This window comes from Ranitomeya variabilis, chromosome 4, assembly GCF_051348905.1.
Source record: "Ranitomeya variabilis isolate aRanVar5 chromosome 4, aRanVar5.hap1, whole genome shotgun sequence".
NCBI classification, from domain to species: Eukaryota; Metazoa; Chordata; class Amphibia; order Anura; family Dendrobatidae; genus Ranitomeya; species Ranitomeya variabilis.
In genome coordinates, this window is record NC_135235.1 from 588,116,825 (window position 1) to 588,135,946 (window position 19,122).

The 19,122-nt window shown below is 43.2% G+C and overlaps 1 long non-coding RNA gene across 1 annotated transcript in view; it reads right to left on the minus strand.

The window, feature by feature from the left end:
- Positions 1-3,350: 3,350 nt before the first annotated feature.
- The window catches only part of LOC143769201 (uncharacterized), a 53,149-nt gene continuing 37,377 nt past the window's right edge, over positions 3,351-19,122 (minus strand). Inside the window, exon 4 of the long non-coding RNA XR_013214257.1 lies at positions 3,351-3,574. This is a non-coding gene — a long non-coding RNA (uncharacterized LOC143769201). The remainder of the gene's footprint in view (positions 3,575-19,122) is intronic.

The following is a 19,122-nucleotide window of genomic DNA, read 5'->3' on the forward strand; positions in this document are numbered from 1 at the left end:
TTATAATATTGTACTTAGAAGCAGTATTATAGTAGTTATATTCTTGTACATAGGGGCAGTATTATAGTAGTTATATTCTTGTACATAGGGGCAGTATTATAGTAGTTATATTCTTGTACATAGGGGGCAGTATTATAGTAGTTATATTCTTGTACATAGGGGACAGTATTATAGCAGTTATATTCTTGTACATAGGGGGCAGTATTATAGTAAATATATTCTTGTAAATAGGGGGCAGCATTATAGTAGTTATATACTTGTAAATAGGGAGCAGTATTATAGTAGTTATATTCTTGTACATAGGGGCAGTATTATAGTAGTTATATTCTTGTACATAGGGGCAGTATTACAGTAGTTATATTCTTGTACATAGGGGGCAGTATTATAGTAGTTATAATATTGTACTTAGAAGCAGTATTATAGTAGTTATATTCTTGTACATAGGGGCAGTATTATAGTAGTTATATTCTTGTACACAGGGGCAGTAATATAGTAGTTATATTCTTGTACATAGGGGCAGTATAGTAGTTATATTCTTGTACCTAGGGGACAGTATTATAGTAGTTATATTCTTGTACCTAGGGGACAGTATTATAGTAGTTATATTCCTGTACATAGGGGCAGTATTATAGTATTTATATCCTTGCACATAGGGGACAGTATTATAGTAGTTATATTCTTGTACATAGGAATATTATTATAGTAGTTATATTCTTGTACATAGGGGCAGTATTATAGTAGTTATATTCTTGTACATAGGGGTCAGTATTATAGTAGTTATAATATTGTACTTAGAAGCAGTATTATAGTAGTTATATTCTTGTACATAGGGGACAGTATTATAGCAGGTATATTCTTGTGCATAGGGGGCAGTATTATAGTAGTTATATTCTTGTAAATAGGGGGTAGTATTATAGTAGTTATATACTTGTAAATAGGGGGGCAGTATTATAGTAGTTATATTCTTGTACTTAGGGGGCTGTATTATAGTAGTTATTTTTTTACACATTGGGGTAATAATAGAATTTGTAAATTACGTTGCTGGTTGAAATGTGCTGAGGAGAAAACTATACCAGGTTGAATATGAAAATAAAGTTCTATCTGATGGTTGAGAAGGAATTAAAGAAATGTATTTAGCTGCACACATGTTATGAAGCATGGTCGTGGTCACTGCCGCAGAATTCTCCATGTCAGATGTGACCAGAATTATCCTGCAATCACACTGAAAACTGTGCTATCAGTGACTGTATTAGATGAGGTCTGTGGAGCCGCTAATTACTCAGTCACTTGGGGCAGGATTATGCTGATAATAACTGGGCCGCATTCTTTGTCCCCAGGACACGACTCTGGACATATCACAGACCTGGAGATAAATGGAAAGAAATGTTCAGCGTTGACAAATGGAGCGGCGAGTGATTATTTAATGGCTCCGTATCCGCTCCTCGGAGAAATACCTAAAATAATGCTATTAGCCGGAGCTGGGCCTGTTATCTTTTATAATGGTATCCCAGGTATGAGAGGCTTTCAACATCCAGTCCTGTGGCCACGATCCCATAGTACGGCAGGAATTCACACTGGAGGCTTTCTAAACACACTCAAGATTTCCTTAAACATAGATTAACCACTTACTGCGCCTCACAAGAACATGTATCCTGTTTATAAACCTTATATCAACCTCCCAGAATCCAGAGAAATTGCTCCACATTTCTACAAGTACAGATGCGCATCATTCTTTTTTTTTTTTTTAAACATAGGTCTTTAAGTTTTGCCACTTCTCACAGCTGAGGTTCTGTTACAATTGTATCCAGTGTAGACATTCCTTTTGCCAGAAAAACATCGGAAGAAAAAGCTCTCGCATGCGGTGATAGTTTGCTACAATGTATCAATCTGAATTCTGTGCAGTATTGAGTATTGTCTGAACTAGATACCATTGTAACAAACACGCAGCTGTGAGAAGCATTAGGTTAAAACAGGCTGTTGCCATTTGGATGTAAACAATAATAATTATGATTATAATTTCTGAACATGAAGTGCAGCTCAACATTGATGTGGCCATGAATGAGCACAGAGGAGCTCAGAAAAGGGCATATCAGTTCAGTGACAATGTCTCCCATCACAATGAGCTCACTGATGGGTTCTCGGGTAACTCATTCTGCTGCTAGCAATACAGAAGCTAGAAAACAGAAATGGGGCCACATTTTTAATAAAACCCAACAACAAAAATGATTTTTAGCCCAAAATACATGCATTTGAGTAAAAAATGATGCCCCTGAAAGCTTACCTATCTTTTAAACATCACAACGTTTACTTGATTTAACTTTTTAAGAAAAAACTAGCCGTGTGTATGTAGGATGTATTTTGTCTGGCTCTCTCTGCTACAGCTCATCGCTGACCGCCAGCCTCGTCCAGTGGTCTCCCGTCTGTGCGGTCTCTACGCTGGGACCCTCATTTGTGTTTTCATTTGTGGCCACGTTTGTAAACATCAGTGTTCTCTGCTGAGTAACCTAAAAGCTGTTTGTTTGATTTAGAAGGGTACCCCGCATTTTTGGCATAACTTAGGCATATTTTTACTTATCGAAGCCAGCACAATTTGTCATAAATACTATTTCCAGACAGGATTTTTTTTTTTTCTAGTTTAAAAAAACAAAAAGAAAACTCCCGGTACATGATGCTGCTGCAAATATCCGAAAAAGTCCTCATACTATACATTGGGAAAATAACTCCTTGAATCCTCAGCTTTAAGCCACATAAAATTGAATAGTCCAGTCACATCTAAGATATTCATTTTTCATTTTTTAAAGGGAATCTGTCACCAGGTTTTTGCTATTTAATATCAGGGCAGCATGATGTAGCAGCTGTGAACCTGATTCTATCAATGTGTCACTTACTGGGCTGTGTTTTGCTGTTTCAATAAAATTAGTGTTTTATCAGCAAGAGATTATCACTATAGGACTAGGTATCTCGTGCCTCCTGGTCCAACCCCACCCCCACCACTGATTGGCTGCCCAGAAAGCTGCCAATCGGTGGTGTGGGTGGGGTTATACAGAGCTCAGCATTCTGAGCTCTGCTAGATCTGCAGTAGATAAAACTGTGATTCTATCTCAACTGCTGCACCCAGTAAACTAAATGATACATCACTCAAATCAGGGTCTCTGTCCCTACATCATGGTGCTGTCAGATTACATAGCAAAAGCATGCTGACAGATTTCCTTTAAGGAACCCAATACACACTAGATAAAAGTTTTTGTAACATACCCATTAAATCATTTTTTGTTTTCCCCTTTCGTTTTTCCCTCCCCTATTTCCAAGTGCTATAGCATTTTAAATTTTCTGTCCACATAGCCATATGGTTTTTTCCGCTTTTAATGACACCATTTATTTTACCATACAATACAAACCTTCCAAGTGCAGTGAAATAATAAAAAGAAAAGAACACAATTCCACCAAAAAATTTTTTAGTTTTGTCTTTAAGATGTTCGTTGTGCAGTCAAAATGACCTGACAACATGATTTTCCAGGTCGGTTTCATTATGGTGATACCAAATATAGTTGCTTGTTTGTTTTTTCTTTATGCACTGGAAAAAAAAAATAGAAAATATGTTAAAAAAATGTGTTTCTTTACACTTTCTGTAACTTTTTAATTTTTTCATTGACATAGTTGTGTGAGGCCTTGTGCTCTGTGTGGTGAGTTTATTGGCGCAAAAGCTTTGAAAGTCGCAAAATTTAAGCACAGCTTGGGATGGTGCCAAAATTTGGTGACTTTTGACATTTCCACTACAGTTTCTCCCAGCTCTGACAAAATAGAAAGGGAAGGAAGGGACGGAGAGGTTGAGAGCATCACACTTTAACCCCTTCCCGACCTTGGATGCACCCAGTACATCTTCGTGGGGAAGTGCTTCCCGACCTTGGATGTACTGGGTATGTCCTGGTGACTTTGCACTTACAGAAGCTGTGCACAGGATGGCTGCTGGGTGATCAGCTGATATCATAGGACTCATGCAGCAAGTGAGGTCACCGGGGTTCATCACTGTTGAACTCTCTCATGGCAGTTCAGCACTACACACTGCAGCAGCATGATTACGCTCCTGCCTAAGGCTATGTTCACACAATGCGGTTTTTGCTGCGGATCCGCAGCAGATTTGCAGCTGCGAATCCGCATCCTTTTTCCATGCAGGGTACAGTACAATGTTACCCCATGGAAAAAAAAAATGCTGTTCCCACGTTCCTTTTTTCCGCTGGAAAATCCGCGCTGATTTTCTGCGGAAAAAAAGAAGTACCATGTCAATTCTTTCTGCGGATTCCGCTGCTGTTTTCCACCTGCACCAATAGGAAAAAGCAGCTGGAAACCCGCAGTGGAATCCGCAGTAGAAAAAGGACTGAAAACCGCAGTGAAAACCACCGCAGGTTTTGCACTGCGGTTTTCTCAAATCAAGACCTGAAAAATCCGCAGCGAAAAAAGGATCGTGTGAACAAGCCCTAAGTGTGAGCTGGCTGGAAAGGAGAGAGGTCACTGATGTGACTGCTATCCAAATCATCTTGATCATCATGGGATGATATAGATTATCTTCATGTTGGACAGGTGAGGGATATGGTTGTTTATTATTTAACTTTTTTTCCAGGTGACATGGGCTTCAGTGGATTAGGCAAAAAGGTAAGTACCATGGTTGCTTATTATTTTCTGTTGTTTCCAGGTGACATGTACTTCAATCGATTAGGCATAAAGGTGAGTATAACTGTGCTTTTTATTTCATTTTAAAGGCATCTGTGTCACTATCTCAATCAAAGGATTTTATTCTAGCTGTGTTTTATATTTTTTACAATCTAACTATGGCGTTATTAATAGGGGCCATTACTAACCTGTGGGCTTGATGTCAGTGGACATTACATAAACCCCACAACTTTGACACCACTTTCCACTGCACCAGGGCAAATGGGAAGAGTCGGTCAGTATAACACTGCAGTATAACACTTGCCTGTCCCTAAGGCACGGCGTTAGGGACAGGCAAGCTAGGCACTTGCCCACGCCCCCCATTCCTCCAGCCAGTGGTGTGCTGCTAATAGCAGCACACCATGCGGCCACTATGGGGCTCAGCCACACCTGCTTCGCACATTCAATTGTATCAGCATCATAGATGCCGATTCCATTGAAATCAATGATGGAGGAGAGACATTACCTCTCCCATAATTCCCCATCTGCTTCTGATGTAGCCTGCACAATGACATCAAATAATTGTGCGCCACGCTGTGCCAAGCAGTGGAGATACTGAGTTGACTCGCTGCAGAGACCCGAGCAGCGTGCGAACGTTGAGAGGTGAGTATGTATTTATTTATTTCTAAATCAGTGAGTATGTGGTGGCCATAATACTGGAGTAATATGGGGTGTGCATTATACTATTTGAGGCTGCATTATACTCTATGGGGCTGCATTATACTACGTGGGGCTGCTTTATGCCATATGTGGGCTGCTTTATACTCTATGGTTGGCTGCATTATACTCTATGGTGGCTGCATTAGACTATTTGAGCCTGTATTACACTCTTTGGAGCTGCATTATTTTATATGAAGCTATATTATACTCTATGGCTGCTGCATCATTCTCTATGGAGGACTATTTGAGTGACTTATGCTACATGGGGGTTGCTTTATACTGTATGGAGGACTATGGGGAATGTATTACACTGTATGGAGGACTATGAGGGTGCATTATACAACATGGAGGACTATGGGATGCATTATACTATATTGAGGACTATAGGGAGTGTATTATACTTTATGGATGACTACAGGGAGTACATTATACTGTATGGAGGACTGTTGTGCATTATACTTTATGGAAGACTATTGGGTGCATTATACTATATGGAGGGCTATAGTCACACAGAGTGTAGGAAAGAATAAGTGCAACACAAAGGGAAAAGGGGAAGGAAACCCAATACTAGGGAAGGGGGGAATGGAGACCCCTAGGCAGATCTAAGGTCACCCTGTCTGCCCTAAGTGTCCCTATATAGGTTCCACACCTATCACCGAGCAAGATACCTAACCCCTGCCTGACCCTTGTGATAAGCCCTGCACAGGGAAGGACCGGATAGGCACTAGTCAATCCCCACTACCACTAAAGACAGATGGGATACACAAACAAGGGGAACACTAAGCTTGAGTAGATTCAGAGTAACACAGATGTCCTCCAAACACCAAAGAGGAAGATAGCTGACTGCTATAGCTCCAAGCCTCAACAGGGAAATGGAAATATCACCGGTAACTCCCAGCAGTCAGCTGGGAGTTATAAACACCCCAGTCCAGGTGTGTCAACTAGAGCCGGGGGAGGTTGCCATTGGATCCAAAAGTCAGAAGGACTAGGAATAAGTCTGCAAAGCCAACCGCTGAGACCTTCTGCAGCTAGATGCAGTGTGACTGCAGCCTCTGACACACTCACGACAGTAATGTTATGCATTATAATATATTGAGGACTATGGGAAGTGTATTATACTATATGGAGGTCTATGGGAAGTGTATTATACTATATGGAGGTCTATGGGAAGTGTACTATACTATATGGAGGACTATGAGGAGTGCATTATACTATATGGAGGAATATGTGGTGTGCATTATACTATAAGGAGTACTATGGGGAGTGTATTATGCTGTGTGGAGGTCTATGGGGACTCTATTATACTATGTGGAGGACTATGGAGCACATTGTACTATCTACCCTCTCCTAGTGTATCCTCACCCATCCCCTGCAGACGGTGAGCCCTCGCGGGCATGGTCCTCCCTCCTTATGTACCTGTGTGCCTTGTTTTTTGCTCATGTTTAATATATTTGTCTATATTTGCCCCCTTTTCACATGTAAAGCGCCATGGAATAAATGGCTCTATAAAAATGTATAATAATAATGTGGATGACTATGGGGCACTTTATTCTATACGGAGGACTTTGGGATGCATTATACTGTGTGGGGGACTATGAGGTGCATTATACTAAACCAGCAAAATGCTGCCTATTCATCGAGTAATTGGATTGTTTATGTGGGATCAGAAATTATTGTCCTCAGCAGCACATTGCTGGCGAAAACTGCATATATGCTACTAATAACATAATACTGTATAGGGACAGACTGGTCTACTAGTGATCGCTCTGTGTGCATAATTTTTCCTCAGCCGGTGTAAAGTGTCCGGGAAACAAGCATCGAACAACTTCAATAATGTGGACCACTCCAATTACAACCAAAATGTTTCTGCGTGATGGTGCAAATATGTGAGCATTTTGGGCCACACTTTAAACTTAAAACCGGTCCTGGCTGGAAGGAACTGTATATAGAGGACAGGAGTGATATCCTGTAAGATAGGGCTGTATATTGAGAACAGGAGTAGAGATGCATGGAGAGCCTAACAAACCGGCTCTCCATGCATGTGTTGTGAGTGTCACACAGCCGCGACATAGGCAGCTGCTGAGCCGAACAGCCGATCAGTCGGCACGATCCATGTATCTGGGTTCCCTCTGCAGCTTATTCAGTAAGCGCTATAGCTTGCCGAATAAGGAGGCAGCCCCATCTCTAAACAGATGTGCTATTTTACAGGATGGGGTTGTATACAGAGAACAGCATTGATGTACTGCATGATGGGGGTGTACACAGGGGACAGGAGTGATGTACTGCAGGAGGGGATTATTACTATAAATAGCATTGCTACTTATTGGAGCATTGAGGGGGCAATATTGCTCTTCGAAGGCACTTGAGTACTGCAGTTGATTGTATGGGCTACTGAACTGATATCTACCACTATTTGGTCACTCTATGGTGGTAATATCAGTCTCGCTCTTTGTAAAATGTTTTTATTTAGTATCAGAATTGTGATCTTCTGATATACCCATTATAATTATGCTGCTCCCCCATAGATGTATGCGAATTGTTTCTTCAAAGAGGAAGAGGATTGGACAACTAATGACACCTATATGAAAGTAGCAATCCTAAAAGTCAATATTGACTCTTTAATGAGCAATATTACTTAAAATGAAAGTAAATCCAGAATCTCAATGAGCAGACACGTGTATCAGGGTGTTGCTCATCCTCAGTGCAAAGCATGAAATCTAATTTGGCTGTATGAGAGGCTTTTGACTGGGGTCCAAGGGGTAACATCTCTCCTTGTGGGGAGTGACATGCCGTGCCTGCGCAGTAGCAGCTATCGGATCTCTATACACACTGATAGCTGCTAGATAGCTGCTAGGCCGGTGGCGCCATCTTGCTAGAGAAGAAAGAAAAATTCCTCCTCCATGATGGCGCCGCCCGCGCCTACGCAGTAGCAGCTCACGGAGATCGCCGATAGCTGCTGTTGCGCAGGCGTGGGCGGCACCGTCTTGGAGGAGGAAATCTTTTTTTTTCTTCTTCAGCAAGAAGCAGGTATCGAATCTATACACACCGACAGCTTTTACTGCACAGGCGAGCCAAGCACCATTTTCAAATTGACTTCTTTTTTTTTCTCAAATAAGCAAAAGGGATTAAGTGCACAGTAAACATGCGATTACAACTGCAGCGCAGGTACCACGGCCGACACCTGCCTGCAGAAGCGGGTTTTTTTTTTCTTCAGTATATGCCGATATTCATTATGCAAACTATGGGGCAGGTCAGTGAGGGATCAGTGACCTGTCAGCAGTCTGCATTATGAATATCTAATCAGAGCACCACATGAAGCCCCCCCCCCCCCCACGGGGCACGAGCATATCATTAACTCAAAGCTGAAAATAAAGATTATACAACAACCACAAGACGGATTTCATCACCCAGGTATCATTTCAATCAGTATAACAGCACCGACCTGACACTGTAGGTCCCTTTAAAGTGAACATGATAGTGGATACATGGCGCTCAATCCACAGGCAGCATGTATCAGACATTGGCTGCATGAATTTGACTCTGAAATGCTGCAGCATTTCAGAGAAAAGCATACTTCAATAGACACTGGGGACCAAGCCGTGCTGTAGACTTGTCTCACATGTGGGTCCCCGGCAGTTTCTGCCTGCTCGCTGCCCTGGATTTAAAGGTCTCTTTATATATGTGCATGCAGGCAGAGACCTGTCACTCCAAGGCAGCGCGCGGTGAAGGCTGGTTATTACAGTATGCTTTTCTCTGTAGCGTTACAGATACCTTGCTGAGTTCATAGAGCCAGTGTCTGATATATGTATCAGATATCAGGTTCACTTTAACGAGCCCTGCAATTTACATATTTAATTTCCTAAAGGAGCATTGCATGGCCTATATGTCTCCTTACACTGGCATGTCAGGCATATCATTCTCCACAAGGAGAGAGGTTAACCTTTTAGACCCGTAGTTGAGAACATGGTTATCTAAGTTAGGGTCCCGCTTGGATATGTCTTGCCTTCCCTGTGTTATCCCCATAGCTTTGCTTCTGCCCTTACCTCTTGGGCCCCTGTGGCTGCATAGGTTGCACAAATAGTATGTCCGCCCCTACACAGAAGGTTGTACATGAGGTGTCAGGACGTGTAGGGAGGAAAGGGAAGAGACACTTCTAGAGGTAAGGAATGCCATTAAACACTCATCAGTGCAGCTGGAGCATTGAAGGAAGAAGCCACATCTGACCCCATTTACATTATTCATGCAGGTCTCTGAACCCCAAGAGATAAATCTACTGGAGCAGATTTACATCAGTGCTGACGGGCCTGGGACTCCAGAAGTCCTCCAAATCCAGCAACAAAAGAGCAGCAGGCTCACACTGCTACAGTTACATTGTATCACTGAAGGATCAGTATGTGGGAATCCGGGACATCCCATGCTCGAAACATCACCAATGTGGTGGATGAGTGCAATGCCAAGAAATATATCAAGCAAGATCACTTCTGCCTCTTGAGATCCCAATCCTTGACTCACAGATCTGGCCACTAGTGATTAGCTCGAGTGCTAGATACTCGAGTTTGCCTAGGGTGCTCGGGTATGCACTAAGTATCACGGGTGCTCGAGTGACATGTTTGAGTCCCCGCGGCTGCATGTTTCACGGCTGTTAGACACCCAAAAAACATGCAGGAATTGTCCCTGTTTGACAAGCAAATTCACTAATTGAGAAATATTCATAGCAAAAACTGGCGAAAATGCAATGATGAACCAGGCCCATAGGCTTTTCCTTAGGCTGGTGTCACACTACCGTAGAATATGGCCGAGTACTATGCAAGAAAACATCGCATAGCACTCGTACCAGTGTTAATCTATGGGGCAGCTCACATACCCATTTATTTTCTCAAGTGTATTTGGAGTGCGGGTAAAATCGCGCTGACGTCACACAGGTGACATGAGTTCTTTGGCTGTGAACTCCCACGACGTGTCTGATGGCATCGCAAGCAGGAGAACTTTCTCACACTCGTGGTGCTGTCAGATAGGTAATAGGAGTTCACAGAGAGACACTGAACACACGGTACTCAGTGTCTGTTGGATGGCAGGCTGTATGGTCGCATCATGAAACCATGCAGCCTGCCATCTAGATGTAGCAGAGCTGGACCCATTGTGAGACAAATTGATTATCATCATCTATATGGAAAGGTGAGGAATATTGTTGTTTTTCTAAACTCTTTTGCAAATGACAGTGGCTTCGGTGGAATGGGCTAGGTTGTAAGAATGGTTTAATTAAGATTTATTAAAGGAGTCTGTGTCATTCTTTCAATTAAAGGACTTTTTTCTGGGTGTGTGTGTTTTCATACAATTTGACTATGGGGTTAGTAATTGGGGCTTCTTATTGACACCTCTCCATTACTAACCTCGGGGCTTGATGTCCCCTGACAATACAAAGGTGACATCAACCCCCCAACTATCGCCCCACTTGCCACCACTACAGGTCAAGTGGGAAGGGCAAAGCTATGTGCAATAAGCTGCACACACACTGTACTAATTGTATTTGTCACAGACATCTATATATTATTATTATTTATTGTTATAGCGCCATTTATTCCATGGCGCTTTACATGTGAGGAGGGGTATACATAATAAAAACAAGTACAATAATCTTAAACAATAAAAGTAATAACTGGTACAGGAGGAGAGAGGACCCTGCCCACGAAGGCTCACAATCTACAAGGGATGGGTGAGAATATAGTAGGCGAGGATAGAGCTGGTCATGCAGCGGTTTGGTCGATCGGTGGTTACTGCAGGTTGTAGGCTTGTCTGAAGAGGTCGGTCTTCAGGCTCTTTTTGAAGGTTTCGATGGTAGGCGAGAGTCTGATGTGTTGTGGTAGAGAGTCCCAGAGTAGGGGTGATACGCGAGAGAAATCTTGTATGCGATTGTGGGAAGAGGAGATAAGAGGGGAGTAGAGAAGGAGATCTTGTGAGGATCAGAGGTTGCGTGTAGGTAAGTACTTGGAGACGAGGTCACAGATGTATGGAGGAGACAGGTAGTGGATGGCTTTGTATGCCATGGTTAGGGTTTTGTACTGGAGTCTCTGGGCAATGGGGAGCCAGTGAAGGGATTGACAGAGGGGAGAGGTTGGAGAATAGCTGGGGGACAGGTGGATTAGTTGGGCAGCAGAGTTTAGAATAGATTGGAGGGGTGTGAGAGTGTTAGAGGGGAGGCCACAGAGCAGGAGGTTGCAGTAGTCAAGGCGAGAGATGATGAGGGCATGGACTAGGGTTTTTGCAGATTCTTGGTTGAGGAATGTACAGATTCGTGAAATATTTTTGAGTTGAAGTCGGCAGGAAGTGGAAAGGGCTTGGATATGTGGTTTGAAGGAGAGATCAGCGTCAAGGATTACCCCGAGGCAGCGAGCTTGTGGGACTGGGGAGAGTGGGCAGCCATTTACTGTAATGGATAGGTTCGGTGGGGGGGTCGCGTGAGATGGGGGAAAGATATGTATACAAAGAAGGTAGCGGGCACCACAAAGCATAAGTGAGTCAGGGATCAACCATATGCATATGAGAAAGACTATGAAGAAAAACTAAGAAAAAGGATATGCATAACACTGGGATCGACCATGAAAAGATAACAACTTTATTCAAAAAGGCACATCAAAACGAGACATACATTTAAAAACATTTAAAAACAGAAAAAACAGCACATAGCTAGTAGGCTACATGCAACCCCCCAGACAGTTGGAGACAAATGTCATTTTAGCACTGAACAATGTGACAAATATTTAGAGAAGGTGCGTGCATATGAATTGAAACACGTACACTAATGAATACTCATACCACCAAATTATACCATACAGACATCAAACAGTATTGTGGACAAAGGTATAATATATACAAAATTTAGGCTCAGAGTATGCCCCCTCATGCACCATAAGAATTCCAATGAAAGCAAAACAATATATAGGATGTTAACCAGAGAACTGGGAGTAAGATAACCACATGTTAGATAAAGATATACCACCCAGAAACAATAGCCAAGTTGTAAAGGAATATATCACCTAAGGACCAGGAGCGAGGCAGATAGTAAACTCCAAAGGAGCCCAAAGTGCAAGGATGCCGAGTAGAAATGAGGTAGTTCAAATATAAAGTGCTAATGCTGGGGAGAACTGGAGCCCCACGCGTATCGATGCTACAAGGGCATCTTCCTCAGGGGAAAGATGATGAATTCTGTTTTGTCCATGTTAAGTTTCAGAAATCTAGCGGAGAAGAAGGATGAAATAGTGGACAGACATTGAGGGATTCTGGTTAGTAGGGAGGTGATATCTGGTCCAGAGATGTAGATCTGTGTGTCATCAGCACAGAGGTGATACTGAAAGCCATGAGATTCTATGAGCTGCCACAGGCCAAAGGTGTAAATGGAGGAGAGCAGGGGCCCTAGGACTGAACCTTGTGGGACTCCGACAGATAGGGGGCGAGGTGAGGAGGTGGTGTGTGAGAGGGAGATGCTGAATGCCCGATCTGTTAGGTATGATGAGAACCAGGATAGGGCCAAGTCTGTGATGCCAAGGGATGAGAGGGTCTGTAATAATAGGGAATGGTCCACTGTGTCAAAGGCAGCCGACAGGTCGAGGAGGAGGACAGAGTAGTGTCGCTTGCTCTTGGCGGTTAAGAGGTCATTGGTGACCTTAGTTAGGGCAGTTTCAGTGGAATGGTGTGACTGGAAGCCAGATTGTAAGCAGTCAAAGAGGGAGCAAGAAGAGAGATGGGAGGACAGTTCAAGGTAGACGTGTTGTTCCAGTAGTTTGGAGGCATAGGGGAGAAGTGATATAGGGCGATAGCTAGATACAGAGGATGGGTCAAGAGAAGGCTTTTTGAGGATAGGTATGATGGAGGCATGTTTAAAGCTTGAGTGGAAAACACCAGTTGTTAGTGATAGGTTGAAGAGATGGGTTAGGGTTGGGATGAAGACTGTGGTGAGGTTTGGGATGAAGTGGGATGGGAGCGGGTCAAGTGCACAGGTGAGATGCGATCTTGAGTAGAGTGGAGAGTTGATCTTCTGTAATGGTGGAGAAGTTGGTTTTGGAGGTGGAGGGCTGGGAAGTCGGGAGGAAGGGCTCTGGGGGTTGTTGACCAAAACTGTCTCTGATGTTATCAATCTTCTGCTTGAAAAATGAGGCAAAGTCTTCAGCTGAGATAAGTGGGGAGGGAGGAGGTGCTGGGGGACGGAGGAGAGAATTGAAGGTGTTGAATAACTGTTTAGGGTTGTGAGACAGGGAGGATATGAGATATGAGAAGTAGGTTTGTTTAGCTGTGGTGAGTGTGGTCTTGAAAGTAGTGAGGGACTGTTTGAATGCAATGAAGTGCTCGTTGGAGTGGGATCTTTTCCATCTGCGCTCAGCAGCCCTGGAAGCTCGCCTCAGTTCTTTGGTCAGGCTGGTGTGCCAGGGCTGTCTGTTGATTTTGTGAGCTTTGGTATGTGTAAGTGGGGCAGCAGATTCCAAAGCTACAGCTATTGTGGTGTTATATAGAGCGGCAGCGTCATCCGCATTGTGTAAGCAACTTATATCTGTGAGAGGGAGGAGGGATTCAGAGAATGAATGTAGGTCAAGATGTTTAAGATTTCTGCGAGGGTGTGAAAGTTTGTGGGGTGGGGATTGTAGACATGGAGTGGAGAGGGAAGAGAATGTGAGAAGGTTGTGGTCAGAGAGAGGAAGAGGTGTGTTAGAGAGGTTAGATAGGGAGCAGAGGCGGGTGAAGATGAGGTCCAGTGTGTGACCATCTATATCTACCTATTCTATGTATATTTACTGTATGTATGTAAGAGGGTGGTGCTGTTATGGACAGTAACACGCTGCCACTTTAAGAGACAGCACCCCCTTGTCTGGTGTGATGGAATGTCCTGCTTCCCCCTGCTATAAGCTGTGAAGATGAACTGCCCTAGAATGAGGGGAGGAGTTGAGCCTGAACTGTGTGTGTGAGCTGAAGCTGCTAGAGAGAACTGTGTGCTGTTTGATACAAGAAAGGTCCCACAGCCTGGGACAGAGTGTGCTTGTGAAATTTGCAAGACTTTTCCTGGTACAGCAAAGGTGGCTGTTCTGTGCTAGTTTGTGAAGCCACGAAGATACTGAGAAGGGGACTTACAGTTTCCAGGAGCATCCCTAGGATCCAGAAGCAAGGAGAAGACCACTCTTCACAGAGCTGACAGAAAGCCGTGCACACCGCCATATTAGACTGCTGGGGCCCCCCCTGGGACTGGACCTGAGTCCCCAACATCACCGTGAGTCTGTTCCTGTTTGGTGCACCTGTTAGGGCCTAGTGTAGGCTTCAGTAGTCAGTACACGGGAGCCCTGTGGCCTGCTTAGTAAAGGCCAGGGAGGTTATATGTAGAGTAGTATCATTATTTGTTTATTGTTTAAATTTGCTTATGAGACATATTCTGAGTCTGTAATAGTTGGAGCACCGTGCTATGTTGCGGACAAGATAAAGTTTATGACTCTTGTAAAGTGTCTCTTGCCATTGCATACCCGTTTGCATCTTCCTCACCCACTTCATTCCTTGCCTCCCAATAAATCTACCCTTGGTTGTTTGCACCTCATCTTGTGTACAGTAGTCTTCCTGCACCGTGGTGGTCCCCCGGCCATCGCTTCAAGTAATCCATCTCTTCTATCCGGTCGGCTCCTGCAGTGATTTTACACTACGCGGCTGCTGAATTGCTGGCTTTTATTCTCTCTATATATATAGAATCAGTGACATCTTTATATCTATCTATTCTATGTGTATATATCTATTCTATCTATTTTGTTTTAACCTGTCACGCTGTGATTTTACTGTACGCGGAACACGAATTGCTGGCTTTTATTCTATCTATCTATCTATCTATCTATCTATCTATCTATGTGTTTTGAAAAATATTTACTTTGAAAACGATGTGTAAATGACATAGAGAATTTCTCTATGTAAAAACTCATGTTAAAATCACATTGCAATCGGATAGCAATTGCACTACATCAGATGCTAGGTGTGAAAATCGGATTGTAGTCGAATAACACGCGTTCGTTTTTTCACTCCTGTTATCAAAACTTTTTTTTCCCATATATGGGTATGAAGCCTAACGCTGCCATCAGCAATCTCCAGCGCTCTCATTTAATGAATGGAGAGGTTGTGTGAATGATCGACCACCACTCAGTTCAGCTAGGGCTCTTCAGAGCCCCAGTTCTTGGAATCAGTGGGGGGGGGGGGGGCACAGCAGTCGAGCCCCCGTGATCAGTAAGGTATTTCCAATTGTGTGGATAGAGGATAACTTCTAAACTTGACAACACCCCTTTAATCTCTTGTGAATATACATACTGAATGTGAAATTGCATGTTGAACTGCTGTATCTAATCCTTTGTGTAATACTTCTTGTTGAGCTGCTGTATCTAATCCTGTCTGATACTGCCTGCTGAGTTGCTCTATCTAATCCTATGTGTGATACTGCCTGCTGAACTGCTGTATCTAATCCTATCATGTGTGATGCTGTATCATGTGTGATGTGATGTGTTGAGCTGCTGTAGCTAATCCTATCATGAGTGAAACTGCCTACTGAGCTATCCTGTCATGTGTGATGCTGCCCGTTGAGCTGCTGTATCTAACCCTATCATGTGTGATACTGTTTGCTGAACTGCTGTATCTAACCATAACCTGTGTGAAAGCCTCAAATTTAACATCAACACATTCCCCATCACCATGAAATAATACTACGGCCAGTAGATGAGACTTGTTTGTGTCTGTGGTCACATGGCCCGAGTATTATATAATATAACATGCAGTGTCAGGACTCGCACCATGTCCACGTCCTGCCCCGGTCGGCCTGTGTACAGGGGAACGGTGGGTTCTTGTGGGTGTGATCCTGTCCTCATCCAGAGTTCACTGCGGTTCCTCATCCACCAGATAAAATGTCTGTGTGTAGCCCGATGTGGTGTGGGAAAGGCCCAGCTATATTTGTGCAAAGTGTGTGGTTTCTGGCCACGGAGATGGGACCAGATTGGTTTACTTTACTCTCTTCTGCTGTAAACCACTTAACCTCTTGTGGAGATGGAGCTGCAGCCAGTTGTGATGGATGAGATGGTGACAAGACAGGAGAGGCCACAGATAGGAAGCGAGTCCATGGCATGAAGGTGAAACCATGAAAAGAAGAAAGAATGACAGAAAACACAAGAAAAGCTGGGTACAAGCATTATATGGCTGCAGGTGATAGGTTTATGCAGGGCCAGCTCCAGGTTTTCGTGGGCCCCGGGCGAAAGTCTCAGTGGGCCCGTTTAACACATATCACAATTTATGATGCATAGGTACGGCAAAGAAATATAGATATAGTACAATGCCAAAAATTTCACTTCTTACAATACATGAGTGATATCTATTGTAAACTCTACAATACCTCAGAAACCGGCGAATCCTCACAACGCACGGTGCGTACCCTGGGAGGATTTAAAAGTCTACAGTCACACAGAGTGACTGCAGACTTATCATTTCAGACTGGACATATAGTCCACCATACAGTATTATGGGCACCACCTAGTCCTCCAAACAGTATTATGAGCACCACATAGTCCTCCATACAGTATTATGAACACCATATAGTCCTCCACACAGAATTATGGGCACCATATAGTGCTCTACACACAATTATAATGGCCCCATATGTGGATCCATACAGGATAATCAGTCCCAGATATTGCTTCATACAGTAAAATGGGCCCCACATAGTACTCTACACAGTATAATGGGCCCCACATAATAATCTCTTTATAATCTCTTTATTTATATAGCGCCAACATATTCCACAGCGCTTTACAGTTTGCATACATTATCATCTCTGTCCCGATGGGGCCGTTTCGCGTGCTTGACGCTTCTACGGGTCCAGGTGTCACCTAGACCCATAGAAGCGTCAATCACGCGAAATGGCTGTCGTCTGTCTCTTTTCCCCGCATGCCTCCTTTACTTGCTTGTTCCATGAACTATGTCTAAAACCCACGATGGTTGAATAAAGGACTATGTTTTTACAGCAATCGGGTGAGTGCCGCATAACTACTTCTTTTTCATTTTATATTTGTTGTATTTTTTTATGTTGAGCACCAAATACCCACTGCTTTACACCGCTAGTTACCTGCCATGGAGGATTCTTCCCCATATGCGTATGGACTTGACACCTTAGTGTCGTTCATTTGTTCTCTTTATTTACTTAGTATAATGGGTATATTCTATTTGTTTTTCTTCAAGGAATGTGTCACATACGTTTTTTAAAATGACCAATAATACCACATACAAAGGACAAATACCGCCACACCTTGGCTGGACCACATATTACCACCACAATGTGACTCAATAATACCACATGCAAGGAACAAATACAAACACACCATGACCATAACACATATTACCACCACCCCTATAATCCTTCACTTTCTGGTAACTCCCCTAATCCCTACATCTAGTAAGGAACTGGTCATCTCTTCTTCCCAATCCATCTCACCTCCTCCTCTGAACTGTTCCTCAACATACAATCCTCTGTCTCTAAACAGACAGCCACCGCATGCCCTCTCCTGCTCCCACCTGCTAACTCTTTCTCTGCTCCAAATCCTGGTCCCCCTCACCACATCCCCACAGTCAGTTCTACCTACCATCCACGCTCTATCACAAATTTCCGTAACCTGTCTAACCTTATACCCATTCGCCCAGCCCCCACCTCCCCAGTTCCACTAACAGGAGCTCTGTGGAATTCTCGCTCTGTCTGCAACAAGCTTTCCTACATCCACGATCTTTTTGTTACTACCAACAAACAAGGAAACAAGGAGTAGAAAAACGCCCCCTGAGGAAGCCCACGTGAAACGCGCGTTGGGGCTGCGTCTGTCTGACCTTTGCCTGGACGAAATTGGGTGAGATGATATTTTGATACTGAGATCTGCTCTGTCTACACCTTTGTTAGACACATAGGGTTATAACCACATTGGCATTATGCTTGCGTTATTTTGATTATGGTGGTTAGACAGTGGTATGATATACTTTATATACTATGATCTCAGATTACCCAGTCCTGTGATATACACAATTGTGTTGGACTTTTCTGCTCTGTGTCCTTCACATTATACATTTCTTTGTCTTTTGAAAAGTATTTAATAATTATGTATGTGGTGATTTTATTGATAATTAATAAATAATTGTTATACTTTTTATATATGGGCATTTTGTACTCCTTGTTTCTCATATGCTAAATAGTTGCAGGTCTGATTTATGTATGAGATAGCCAAGATGTTTGTCTATAAATGATGGTCGTCTCCCGTTCGAAGCAGTAGCAGATGGTGAGATATAGATGCTGAAAGTCAAAAGTTGAAAACATGGTTATCCTTTTGCTTGTCAGTGTATATGACATACATCCCCCTTGTCCCTAATAACCGCTATGAAGAACTCATACATCGTCCTATACCCTAATATCTGCTATGTATAACACATACTGTACATCCCCCCAAATTCTTTATGGTTTAAAAAATAGGGTCATGCACCCAAAGCAGCATAGTGGCAGCCCTAATTTAGGATTATTTGGAACCTGATTCCCATGTTGCCAGGTCAGGTGCTTTGTCATAGATACCAACATTGGCATTGGCATTTAGTCCTGCTCCCCATCCTGCCTGAGACCAGCCCCTAGCTCGCTGGAAATGCCATTTGTCCCTTTTCAGACTCGGACATCTCTATTTTTCCTGGACTGTTTTTGAAAAATTTGGATTGTCCTACTAAACTCTGGAA